Source organism: Lynx canadensis, chromosome F2, assembly GCF_007474595.2.
Source record: "Lynx canadensis isolate LIC74 chromosome F2, mLynCan4.pri.v2, whole genome shotgun sequence".
NCBI classification, from domain to species: Eukaryota; Metazoa; Chordata; class Mammalia; order Carnivora; family Felidae; genus Lynx; species Lynx canadensis.
The window spans coordinates 34573847-34588359 of record NC_044320.2 but is presented as its reverse complement, the minus strand read 5'-3'; positions in this window follow the sequence as shown (position 1 = coordinate 34588359).

Genomic DNA, 14513 nt, shown 5'->3' with positions numbered 1-14513 from the left:
GCCCAGCAATGTGGGGACAGGAAACACAAAGTCCCTCAGAAGTGGGTCATTGAGAATGATGGTAAGTGAGGCCATCTGGACTTATTTACACTTCCTATTGGGAATACAAAGCTACCTAAAGACTTTGGTTCAAGGCACATGATGTGCTCTGGAAGATGCATCCTCACAGGGTAATGTCTCTAGCTGGCACTTCAGCTCTGTCTTCAGCAGGCTGCTCCAGCCCCATCAGGCTGGCGGCGTCTGGGTGATACGCTCAGCGGATCCCACGGTCACGGCCCATTTCCGCACCACCTTTCTGGTGAAGTTAGTTCCCCTGTCTGACCCAGCGTGGGATCTGGTACCGGTGGGTCAAACACTCTGTAAGCCCTCAGATAGTGGTGCTGGATGAGGAAAGGAAAGCTCGTACCGGAAATGTGTCCTGTGGGAACAAACTGTTGACCTTTCCAAAAATGGAAGGGGCCCAACGTGGCCAACTTGCCCCCCACTTGGCCAGTTGGCCTCATTGAGGAGTAAGGGGCTCAATATTGGTCTCTGTTGCAGGCAAATTGGACGTCGGACAGTGGCAGTAGCTACATCAGTCTTGGAAGTACAGTTAGTCCTTGCTTTGCATGGTTCCAATACGCACAAAACTTCAGTTACCATGATTTAGTTAAATAACACCGGTCCCCCAACAACACGGTTCAAATATCTGTTACAACACTGTATTAACTGTACAAACTGTGCAGAGCGCAAACCCCAATGTTAGCTCTGCAGGCCAACGATCACTATGTAAATAGAAGATGCATGTCGTGATCGGTGCTGATCACGTCACTTCTTTCAAAGTCAGGTGGTGACCGGTCACTGCCCACCTTTGTTCAGTTCACACACAGGCGGGCAGCCAAGCATCTAGTTGTGTTACCTGGTTCCCAGCGAAGCTACCCATGTGACGGTTGACTACGATGGATACTCGAAAAGGGGAATTGGCCAAAGAGACGAAAGCATGGCAATGCATCCCCACAGTGATAAGGCTGGAAGTGAAATTCGAGTCAAACGAATTATAGAAGAAACAGCTGACTCTGGGAACACGCCCCCAGCTGCCCTTTGGGAGCCTCTAGATGCACAGCAGAGGAACTTAGTGAAGGCCAAAGGTAGCGACGGAACTGAGAACGAGGTGGCAGCAAGAGAGTGGAGGTGTCCCAGAGGAAGCGGACCTGGCAGAAACTTCACGCGGAAGCGGCTCTTTGAAAATTCTCATGACATTCCCGTTCAATTTCGTGAAAAGCGCAAAGCATAAAATGTCGGAAACTGATCCAGACTTAGAAAGGAATACAACAGTTCTCCACAGAGGCATAAAAGAGATGCTCTCTCCATATAGAAAAGTATACAAGATGGTAAACATTGTCCAAACTCTTGTTGCTAAGTTTACTTATACAGGAATAAACCACTAATTTCCAGACTTTCTCATGTTTTCAGTCATAGATGACTAACAAAATATTAGTCGTACTATTTTTTTTGTTTCCCTATACATGTATAACCAATAGTAAAACGGTTTTTAATATTTTGACAAAACGTTTTTAAAGTCGCAGAATGATCGTCATTTTTCCCCCACTGATTTTTTTAAAATGTTTATTTTTGACAGAAGAGAGAGAAAGCACATGTGCGCGTGTGTGCGCGTGTGCACACGCACGCACCTGTGTGCACATGCATGCACATGCACGGTTGGGGAGGGGCAGAGAGAGGGAGACACGGGATCTGAAGTGGGCTCTGTGCTGATAGCAGAGAGCCCCATGCAGGGCTCAAACTCACAAACCATGAGATCATGACCTGAGCTGAGGTCAGGGGCTTAACCGCCTGAGCCCCCCGGGGCGCCCCTTCCCCATTGATTATTAACACTGCACGGTTTCAGGGTGCCTGGTCATTTTCACCATCCCGCACTACTGTGCAAGGCAAGAACTGCCTTTATGTGCCCTTGGAAATATTCTCAGCCTCCATCTCTGTCACGGTGGCCTCTCCATTCATGTGCCCATCATGCCAGTTCTCGGGTGGCCAACGGCCTAGGAAGTTCAGACGGTGAGATGTCAAAATCTTTGGGGACATCCACCAAGATGTCTCCATTCCATCTGTTAGGACTAAAGGTTTTTCTAACCTAGTCCCCTCTCTTGACATGGGCCTGCTTTAATTTTTTATGAAGTCCAGTCTCTTAGCTGGAAGAGTCCAAAATGTTTTCTTCTCCCACCATTGCAGGTCTGAAGGTGCATCTGTGAATATCCAGTGAGAGCCTTCTGGCGTTCACGCCTGGATTTCATACATGGTTTTCACCCTCAGCTGCTCCTTAAGTTTCTGTAGCCATCCGTGGGACTTAGCCATAGCCACCCAATCCAATTATCCTTATATCTACCTTTTCCTTCCAAGTTTCAAATACCTGATACATCGCACCCACTAGTGCATTGGCTTCTCCTGGTACTTGTGCCCAAATCACCCCCCACCCCCCAGCCCCCCGCCCTGGGAGATGTAACAATTGAATGGCCGCCGGTGCTAGCAGCATCTGGACTCTACTTACCATCAGCGATGGGGGCCTCACGGCCAGCCTGGTGGTGTGTGATCCACTTTCAAACGCTCACTTTGTCGCCTGCTTTCTGGGACCACGCCCAGCACCGATGGCCGCAGGTTAGAGTCTCTGGAAGTCTGGGGTGCAAGATGGTTGTCAGAGATGAACACCCGTAAAAGGATGTGAGAGGAAGCAGGACTGCTTTGGGGAAGAAGTTAACTGTTACATCCACCCAACAAAGGCTTCAGCAACCCAACAGGACAATCTGGAGCAAGCATTTATTGTCATGCTTTCCCCAGTTAGGTCGAAACAGTTAGGCTTTAATACCCCCCCCACTTTCCTCAGCCACTGGACTCAGGCTTTCCTGGGAAGGGCATGACCTTGCACGAGGCCGTTTAGGCAGCTGAGACCCACCAAGAAGGAGCTGACGGCCGGGCTGTTTGCTGACTGCACTCCCCCGGCCCCCCCCCCCCCCAGCCAGACAGCACATACCTCCTTGAAGGGGGATCTGGGCGGCACCCCTCTGTGTCTACCAGATCACGGGAGTTGCCTTCCTCACTCCGATTCTGCCTCATATAACGGCATTGACAACGTTCATTCTAGTTGTGACTTGATTGTAGAATACCACAAAACTGGAGTACAAGTCTGACAGTGTAAATCTCATCCTGAGAATGAAAAAAAAAAAAGAGTCATTTATTCACCTGTTTTGGACAAAAAGCCACTCTATGTGATTTCTCTATTCCGACATGGATATTTACAAAGGAAATAGTCATTGATGTTTCCCTCTTTTCGGTCTCCTAGAAAAAAAAAAACCTTGAAAAAGTTTTCCTCGGAAAAGCAGAGTCATCTAGCAGACCCTGTGGCTAATGTACAATTAAACCGTACAAAATTAAACACATCTCACATGACTGTCACGGGTTCCCTCTGAAGAGCTGAATCACATATACGAAAGCAAACTCCCCCTAGAAGAATGACAGAAACATGGAAACCGGGAGGCGGCCTCGTGCTAAAGACCCAGCAGGGAGGGAGCTTGGAGGTTAGCCACGACCTAAATTCCTACGGTGCTGAAATACTACCATTTTAGTCGACCCACAAGTGTTTACTTGGCATCTCCATTGTTGCCTCTGACGTTGCACGGGGTCCGGAGGGGAAGCTGAGGGCCAGCGGGACTGACCGACTCCCCCAGGGTCACGCTGCGGCCCAAACCCTGACTGAAACCCAGGCCTCCTGACTCGAAGAACAGTGCTGGCTACTCTCTTCCTGGTGCTTGTTCTCCAGCAGGGAATGTTATCCATACAGATAGAACACAACAAAGTCAGAGCTATATTGTTGTTGTTTCCCCCCCCTTTTTTTTAAGTTTATTTTGAGAGAGAGAGAGAGAGAGAGAGAGAGAGCAGGGGAAAGGCAGAGCGGGGGTGGGGTGGGCGGAGAGAATACCAAGCAGGCTCTGTGCTGTCAACACAGAACCCGACATGGGGCTTGATCTCGGGAACCCTGAGATCATGCCGTGAATGGAAATCAGACGCTTAACTGACCAAGCCACCCCGGTGCCCTATATGTTGTCTCCTTTTATAAGGCTGCTCCTTTCTTGAGGTCCCCTCAGTAGATGCTGTCAGTGTGCCCTGACACTGGGTGTGCTTTCTGCCACCAGCCACCCCATCTCTGCCGTAGCCTGCTTTACCTGTGCTGCAGAAAGCCGGATCTCCCTGGCGATTATCCCCCTCCACAACCTATAGTCCGTAATGACCACAGGCAGAAATGGGGATACGAATGTTCCCATCCCTGTCCTTGGGTGGGACAACTCTTGAGGTGTGAGCTACCCCTCCCCAAGTCACCTCGGCTTGGTGTCACAGCCTTACTTGGTCCTCTTTTCTTCCCTGCCCCACTTCCTTATTCCCCTAATGGTTTTTCCTGGGAACACTCCCTAATACATCATTTTCCTATGAATTTTCCTTGTCTCAAAATCTGTGTCCAGGGAATAGAAGTGAAAAACCACTGACTCTGAAATAATAATATTATTATTATTGTGTCGATACTTATTAATACAAGAATATAATCTATTACTGTCATTATTCTTGATTTTAGACATGTTATTGAGTCTCTTGTCTAAATTTCCTTCTGTGTAAACATGGAAAATTCTCTCTCTCTCTCTCTCTCTCTCTCTCTCTCTTTCTCGGATATCAACTGCTTATTTTAATGTGGGTGTGGGTTGGGGGCTTGGCAGTCAATTAGAGAGAAGCAGGCCAGGTCAGTGCTTTGGTGAGCACCGAGGCTTCAGCCACATAACTTGCTGACGTGTCTATCACTAATGCCTGTGACTACAGGGTGAAAAAAGTGTTGTCCAAAGCTGACTGATCAGTGGGGCAAGAGAAATGGTATTTTTCAGTATCTCTCATGGGACGAGACCTCTGAAGGATTTTGTAAGCATTTGTTGGCAAACTGGAAAACACAACCGGGTAACTCCCAGAGGGGACAGGAGCTTTTTAGGGGACACGGTGGAAAGTAGAAGCCCAAGGGGAGGGAAGGGAACGGACCCAAGCTGGAGTAGCAAGCTGGATGGGGGAGAGGAAAGGGGGCAGTAAGGGCCTGGGAGCCAATGAAGATTCCACAGAGGGATGGGAGGGGGAGAGGAAGGCCTGGGGGCATTACCAGAACAGGTGAAGTCTCCAGGGGACATAAAACAAATAAACACCCAAGGAAGAGAAGCCTTCCAAAACGTTTGTAATCCCTTACTAACCGCCAGGCAATATGGTGGGTGACTTTCAGAGACTCGTGGCTAAAAAACTCAAACACACTCTATTTGTGTAGGAAAAGCCTGCACTGGCCAGCCACAGTGACTAAATCTCCACAATTAATCAAATCATTTGATGAAGGCAAGATTTCTTAATCAGGATCCAAGGCCCAAGGACCTTGAATTCAGGGGGTCCGTGAACTTGGATGAAGAAAAAAATTATATCTTTATCTGCATTCTCACCTAACTGAAATTTTAATTATGAATGTAGTCAACACACCTTAGCACCACCTAAGACTTCGTCACCAGTAGAAATCATAGGTATTTTTGCATGACGTTACCGTCGCTATGAATATTTCGAGATATCATTGATGCTCAGGATATTTTCAAATTAAGAAAACTATTAGATATGCCTCTAGGTCTTGTCTTCTGATATATCAATAAAGAAGAACACGTTACTATTTCACATTTCAAAACATATTTTGAGGGGCGCCTGGGTGGCTCAGTCGGTTAAGCGTCCGACTTTGGCTCAGGTCATGATTTCACGGTCCGTGGGTTTGAGCCCCGTGTCGGGCTCTGTGCTGACAGCTCAGAGCCTGGAGCCTGTTTCAGATTCTGTGTCTCCCTCTCTCTCTGCCCCTCCCCTGTTCATGCTCTGTCTCTCTCTGTCTCAAAAATAAATAAACGTTAAAAAAAATAAAAAAAAAACATATTTTGAGAGCAGTATTTCAATACAGTGGTTTCCTTTGTATTTCATTTTATGCATTTCAAACCACTTTCTGACAAGAGGCCCATGGAAGAACAGAATAATCATAATGAAGGCATTGAAAGTCACATATAAAAGCTCATGTGAGTAATTGTCACTGGTGTCCTTTAACACACATCAGAAGAGCTTCATCCCCCCCAGGAAAGAAAGGGTGCTGCAGAAAAGGTGAATACTGATGAGGCAAAAAGAAGAGGAGGATCTGCTTCAGAGGACAGAGCTGGGTGTTGGCACCATACCTGGGGAATCTTCAGCACCCCGGAAGGACATGCTTCCAAAAAGAGAAAGCCAGAGGATCTGTTACCACACAACAAACAAACGAAGATAAAACAACCTTCTCTGCAAGGTGATGTGGATTGAAGGATGAGTCAGCTGAGACATGGGTGTTTGTTAAAAATACAGATTTTCAGGCCTTGGGTTGAGCGTGGGAATCTGTATTTTTAAGAAGCACCCCAGGCGGTGTGGCGCTAAAACCCAAGCAGGGAGTCTTGACTATATAAGAATGTTGGGATGGAAGAATATGCTGTAGCTTTCCAGGGAGTGACTCGGCTATCCTTGACATGCTAATTTGTACCTGAATTCCCGAGAAATGGAGATTGCATCCCTGTGTATCATAATCCAGCCCCCTACTGGAGCGGGTGGACCTTCTTCCTCCAGGAATTTTAAATCCTGTGTCATTCATGAACGTATGGCCCCATATTTTTCAAAGCACCAGATCAGGGCTTTCCTTGGCCTAAATGAATCTTTTTAAGTAGGTCCGAACTCTAACTACACTTCCCATCTCAGTTTTAGAGGACTGGGATATTTACTTATTAACAAATACTTATTATGCAAATCATAATGTTCTAACCTTAGTGTAACTGAATGCAGTTTGGGATTGGGGGGGGGGGAAGTTCTGAGGAGTAAATCCACAGTATGTTTCAAAGAGAGATTTAAATTGCTAATTTCCTAGCTTCGGAATGTGAGTAAGGATTGTCACAGACTTAGCATGCAAACCACGTATTTAACATTCCTGTGTAGTAACGGTCTCTTAAGTTGTGTTTTGGTTTGAGAAACAGCAAGAATAAATATAGCACGAGGGGGAAACTTTGTTGTTTATTTTTAAGGGGATAAAAATTTATGAGGAGCTTTTGCTCACCAGAAAAGAGCTTTCTCTTTAGTCTCCCACATGATTTTATACCTCTAATCACATTGGAAAGAACTTGTTTCCCAATGCTCTCGGAGTTCTGCATTTCGCTTCCCAGAACAAGGAAGTGAAGGGCTATGAAACACACACACACACACACACACACACAGACACACACTAGAAATGTGAAGAACAAGCATATCACCAGACAATATATGTGATTTGAAACAAAGACATAATTATTTGCCTGCGACTCGGAAAGTTGTGCTGGGGGTGCCGTGAGGGACTGGAACTGGGTCTCTCCTTTCCCAACCTCCCTGGTAATCTTAACCACTTCCTCCACATTCATTCTCTTTTGAGTAGCCAACACATGGCATTTGGACTGCAGCAAAACCTCATTGTGACATTTCAATGGCATAATTAGTGACAATTCAGTCAATGTGTGTTGGGCACCTTCCACATATACCAGGATCTGGTCTCAGCCTTGTTTGTACATCGGCTCATTGACTCTTCATAATAACTCCATTAGGTGGGTTTTATCATCCACATTTTACAAGTGGCTGGCATAGAGTAAGCACTCATTGAATAGTACTTATTGTTTTAAATCGTTATTATTATTTTTATGAATAACTTCCATATGAGGCAATCAGGACACTTTCAGACTCTTACTTGAGCCTTGGTAAACAGGTTCGGTTTTGGTGGCTGGAGACAGGGAGGAGGCAGAGGGTAGTTCAGTATAAACCCAAGGCTGAAGGAAGGAAACTGTAAGGAATACATGAAAAATGAGGGGTAAATTTGCTTGTTTGTGTTGAGTTTGTAGAGAGGCATGTTTGGAGCCGTGCCTGGAAAGATAACTGCGGGTCTCATTTTGGAGCCTTGCTTGGCCAGAGAGTTTGGACATAAATTTAAAGGCAGTGGAAACTCACTGAAGGTTTCTGACGGGGAAGATGTTCTGGACTATGCAAGAAGGGCTGGGCACAGGGCAGGAAGCAAGAACAGAGAGGAATGCATTAGAGAGTTACTGTGGTATTCCAGGTCTAAGGTGATAAAGTCGGAGCCTGAACCAGGATAGTGTCCGTAAGAACGGAAGGAAAGGATGTGTGAAAGAGAAATTATGCAAGAGGGCTTGTTAGGACTTGGAGCCAGGAGAAAATGATGGGGAAGGTGGAGAAATCAAAGATCACAATCAAGGTCTTAATCTTGAAAAAATTATGGTATCGTTTCCAGATAGAGGAGATGGTGTTCAGATAGAAACGGGTAGGTCTGACTTTGAACACACTGATTTTGATTAGAGGATAATATCTAGGTAAAACTGTCTGCTAAGCAGTCAGAAACTCTAGTAGAGTGGAAAGAAATGGAGACGGGAGGAGTCCATTCTTTGGAAAGACTCATCTTTTGTGGGTAGAGGAGGAAGGGAGCCATTGAAGGAGAGGGAGAACAGTGTTGACATGTAAGGAGGAAAAGTGACAGAGTAAGCAAGTGTCAGATAAGCCAAGGGAGGAGGAGGAGTCAAGCCAGGGGGTGGGGGAGGTGGCCAAAAAGCAAGAGGGCAATGGTGGCCACTAGACATTTTTGGGAGCCACTCACCTTCTCCTGACCTTCCTTTGTCTGAAAGGCACATGAAAAGGTTATAGGGGCTTAGGAGAAAGAGGGTAGCTCTGTACAGATTCTAGGTCTTGCATTGATGTTTTTTATTTACAGCCCCACAAATAAACCTCACTTGTGGTCAGTAGTGCCATCTGTGAATATGGAAAGCCTATCATTTTATTTTTCCAGTCATTGTCAACATCATCTAGAACCATCAGTGTGCTTTGGCTGCAAATACAGAAATGCAGACTCGGGGCGCCTGGGTGGCTCAGCCTGTTAAATGTCCGACTTCGGCTCAGGTCATGATCTCATGGTTTGTGAGTTCGAGCCCCGTGTCGGGCTCTGTGCTGACAGTCCAGAGACTGGAGCCTGCTTCAGATTCTGTGTCTCCCTCTCTCTCTCTCTCTCTGCCCCTCCCCTGCTTGCCCTCTGTCTCTCTCTCTTTCTCTCAGTGAATCGGAAGCCCTAAGGTAGAGTAGCTGTCACCACTGGTTGATTAGAGGCTCAAAAAAATTTTTTTTAATTAATTAATTAATTAATTAATTAAGGAACGAAGTATTTCCCATTTCTCCTCTCTGCTGTCCCCAGTGGAAGCTTCTTCCTCAGAGAAGTAACAAGATGGCTGCCGCAGTTCCAGATAACACAGCAGAAGTATCGCTATTTGGAGGAAAAAGAGAGACCACCTCTTCCTGTAGCTTTCTTGGAGGAGGCAGGAAACTTTGCCAAAGCCTCCCAGCCGACTTCCCCTCATGCCTCATTGGCCAGAATTAGGTCACATGCAAATGTCTGACACAGTTCTTGTAAGAGTAATGACATTACCTTTAGAGGAATCAGACTCATTCCTGACAATTTCCTCTGAAATACTTGGCTATGCAGATGAGTCCCTGGGCAAAACTGAAATTCTGTTAGAAAGGAAGGAGGGGGAATGGACCCTGAGGGGCCAACTTTTAAATGGAGGCTATATTATCAGTCTTTAGGATTATGAAGAAATGTTTGCTTAGGATCCCTATCTGAAAGGGCCTTTTAATCTGGTTGGTGGTAGACACTCCAAAAAATGACAGCAGAGTTTTTAGCACAGTTTGGATACATAGTAGGCACATATGAATTTGCTGGATGAATGAATACATACCAGTACACCCTAAATGCTAAATGAATAACACAACCATGCACAGAGATTCAGATGTATTGAACCAGTTCTAGTGCAAAGATTTATCAAGTATAGTGAAGTTCTATTAGAATACAGATACCCAAGTCACAACCCCTAGAATTCTAATTCAGGTTTTTTCATGGCCCCAGTTACCTGCATTTTTAAACAAGAAGCCTAGGGGGTTCTAGTACAAGCTCCATGAGAGTTAGGGAGGGTGGCTCTAAGGGTGTGGTTGGAGTAGGTAGGTAAAATTTTGTTTAAAGCCATCTAATGAGTCATCAAATTAAAGAACTGGTGATTTACCTTCTAATATTTGTAAAATGGTTGCTAGGATCCACAAAATAGTGTTTTAGAGTTCTTATCAAAGAACCGTAAGTACAAAGGGAACTTACTGTGCAACTTTTCCCTTCTGGGCTTAATTAAGCTGATCAACTGCTGAGGAAAAGGTGAATCAAACAGTGTTTCCAAATTCCAAAGTCGAAGGTATTTGTTTTATTTGAGAATACAATCACATACAATGATCAGGCTGCTGTTTTATAATGGATCGAAAACATTTGCTCATTCTTATTCTTCCCCAGCACCAGTACCCCCTGCCCCAATTTCTTTATAATTTATTGTACTCAGAAACTTGTAGGTGTAGGGTGAGACTATTCTTTCCCTCTGAATTGCAAAATTTACATTTATACGGGAAGAAAACCTTAATTTGCCACAGCTCTTATTTAACTGTCTGAAGAAATAGGGTCTAAATTCCAACCAGCAGGTACACGCGTGCTTGCTTTCATGTTGCCAATGTCATTTTCATTTATATCTGGTTAGTTTTTACTTCCCTTTTCTAATTCACCCTTTTATTTCTGCATTGTACTCACTCCCTTTGCTGGGGTGTGTGCGTGTGTGTGTGTGTGTGTGTGTGTGTGTGTGCGCGTGTGTGTGTGTGTATTTTATTTTCTCAGTGAATGCACTGGTACTGATATACCATTTGGATTGGATGTTTGTAAAGCCTGGTTGGAGAATGTATGTAATAATCATAACTTTAATTATATAGCAAGCATGATTTCAAAGCACTGTGACTTCCATTATCTCAAACTTCAAAACTTATGGGGTGCTAATATGCATATCATTTAGCAGGTTAGGAATTTGATATTTTTCCAGGATCATAGAGTTAATAAATAGGGCAGCCGGGGGGGGGGGGGAATTATAAGCCATGGTGGATTTGGTAGTGTCATATAAACTGGATTTAATTTTATAGGATTATTTTTTTAAAACCTAAAAGATAGATCATCTCATCTGCTTTCATACAATAGTAGCTACATCTCGATGCTCTGTAAGTAAATTGATATGGTTAGGGTGTTATTAATGTCAAGGATTGTTTTAGTGCAACCTGGATGCTTAATGTGAATTTAACCTCTAAAAGTGAAGGCTAGGGGCCCCTGGGTGGCTCAGTCAGTTGAGTGTCTGACTTTGGCTCAGGGGAGCCCCACATGGGCTCACTGCTGTCAGTGCAGAGCCTACTTCAGAACCTCTGTCCCCCTCTCTCTCTGCCCCTTCCCCACCTGTGCTCTCTCTCTCTCAAAAATAAATAATTAAAAAACATTTTTTAAAAAGTGAAGGCTATGGGGCGCCTGGGTGGCTCAGTCGGTTGGGCGTCCAACTTCGGCTCAGGTCCTGATCTCGTGGTCTGTGAGTTCAAGCCCCGCGTCGGGCTCTGTGCTGACAGCTCAGAGCCTAGAGCCTGTTTCAGATTCTGTGTCTCCCTCTCTCTCTGACCTTCCCCCATTCATGCTCTCTCTCTCTGTCTCAATAATGAATAAACGTTAAAAAAATTAAAAAAAAAAAGTGAAGGCTATGGGGTGCCTGGATGGTTCAGTCGGTTAAGCATCCGACTTTGGCTCAGGTCATGATCTCACGGTTCATGGGTTAGAGCCCCGCATCGGGCTCTGTGGTGACACCTCAGCACCTGGAGCCTGCTTCGGGTTCTATGTCTCTCTCTCTCTCTGTCTTCCCTCCCCTGCTCACATTCTGTCCTCTCTCTCAAAAATAAATAAATATTAAAAAAAAAAACAATTAAAAGTGAAGGCTAAAAAGTTTTATGAGTGTACGTGTCTGTATGTGTTCATGTGTGTTAACAGAAAATAGGTTATGATCATTCACAAGGTTCTTTAGATACTGCTTGTGTTCAGTTTCTGCAGCAGTTTTTAAATTTATTTAATTTATTTAATTTTTTCCTGGAGGCTCAGGACTCTGTTCCAGTTTCTGAGCAGAGATATGAGGCCCTCTAGCTCACCATGCTGAGATTCATGATCATCACCCTGTGCCTAACACACCAGCTACTATTCTGGGAACTTGGCTAACTGCCTTTTTGAGACTCAATTCCCTTTCTTGTGTTCTAGTTTTATTCATAAATGATAATGATCATTATAGCTAGCATTTTGTGGGGACTCAATGGGCACCAGGTGCTTGCATAAGTGCATGATCTCATTTAATCCTCCTAATAAGCCTATTGCAAGGGTTATGGATGAGAAAACTGAGATTCAGGTATAGTAGCAAGTGACAGAACCAGGGCCACCCTTAACGGGTGCATTGAGTCCCTGCCCAATACCCAGTCTGTCTAAGATCATGCTTTACAATGCCCCTTCCCTTTACCCAGCTCACTCCTGATGTTCATAAAACTCTCGTGGTCCCCAGAGAATCAGTTATGCCAAGAGTATTTTGCGAGATGTTAATTTGTGTTAAATACACTTTCCGTCCTCCACAAATAAAGTGATGTGATGATATTAATCATAAGTCAAGATAATGCCTAGATTCTAGGCAAGCAATACACTCCTGGGGGTGTACCTAGGAGCCCTGGAAAGAAAGTGTTGTTTACAATTGTTGGAGCCCCCCAAGTTAAGCCTACACCATTCAATGGGCACAGGTTGACAGTTCCACTAATGTGGCCACCCACCAGCTGTTAAGTCTTAGAGTTCTCATGTCACTTGGAATACTTGAGTCTAGTCTTGTTTGAGGAGCTGCCTGGGGGCAGTCAGACTAAAATTGTCCGTTTGTCCATGTCACCAGGCAGGTGGCATTCATCCACCCCTTGGAATGACTGTGCAATGACTATACAGATGGGGCTCGGGAAGACATCCAGGAGTGTTGACAGGTGCTTTGTGTAGGACATGCAGGAGCTGGGACCATTCCTTGCTATTTCAGATAAACATGGCGGTAAGGTTAAGGGGAAGAGGATCAAACCTCCAATTGTTCTCAGAGCCAACAGGCTGGGAAAAGCAGTGAATGAAATGGAAAGTGCTAGGAAAGTTTAGGAGAATCACGATAAGATGTTCTCCTTTCTGAGGAAGGCTCTGGGGATGATCTAAAGGACAAAGATCCTCAAGGTCCTTCCTCCTCCATACCTGCTAAGGTCTAGGGTGTTACTTGCCCAGGGGATGGGTTATTCTCCCTCCTCCAACACAAAATCCAAGTGTCCCATTCCAGCGGCTCCCCCTTCACCTTTCCCCAGTCATTCTCTGTGCTCACTTGGACCTTTCATCTGGAAGAAACTTGCAAGAAGGATAAGGAATTTTTATAAACTTACCGTGATTTATTATGTCCCCACTCTGGCCCCCAACAGGCCACTCTAGGGAGACTTGATGAATAGTGTGTTCAGCCAAGTGTTCGTTATCCTTATGATCTCTGTAACTGTTCTTTGACTGGGGTGGGGGCAGGGGCTTCTGCTCACCCAGGACACGTATCAGTACCAGTCATTATAAAGGGAGGAGCTGAGGCTGATTGCCAGAATGGTGAGGAAGTGCCTCCGCCTGGAGGAGAGTTAGCAGCCCAGCAACCCTGGCCCCAGCTAGTCTTTGAGACCGCATGACTTGCAACCGCCTCCCCAGTTCTTCCTTGGCAACAGGCTATAAAGCAGAGAACCATTTATTGCTCAGCAGACATTCGATGTAGCCTACAACTGATTCCCAGGGACCATACAGCTTGGCTTACTATCTATTTTCAGGGACTTCTTGCAAAATCCATAAATCAGCCCATGAGATCCTCATCCTTCCTCTTCCAGAAAGTTGTGTCTGCGATGTAGTCCGTAGTCCCTGTCACAGAACTATCGAGAGCTGGGAACTATCTGAGATTGAACACTACAAGTTAGCCTGGCCTGTCAGAGCTTCGTGGATGCTAGTCGCAGACACAAGACCCCTGGGTCAGAAACAGAGGTCTTTGACTCACAGTACAGTACGTGGTGGGGGCTTCAGTGTATTTCTATCCGTTCCTCCACCCCGATGCCCACAACGGGGACATAGATGGATGCGGGGACACGTAGTCGATTTCATTACAGGCGTGTAACCCTGAGCTTAGGGAACCCAGATCTTTCATACGGTACAGTATGTGTGGCTGTCCAGCACTTCAGAAGGAGACGCTGTGTGCTATACAAACATCCTGGAAAAGATAGTCTGGGGAAATTAGTGCTTCTACTAACAAGACGTGCAGAGATGTGAGAGACCCATGAAGAATTCTTTCCCTACAGGGGTCACATAAATACATTTAATAAAATAGTGAGGGCTGAGATAAAAGTATTGAAAAGGCACTTGAAATCAGTGTTCATTATGTCTGTTAATTTGTTTTAACACACTTTCCCTTCAGTAAACCCAT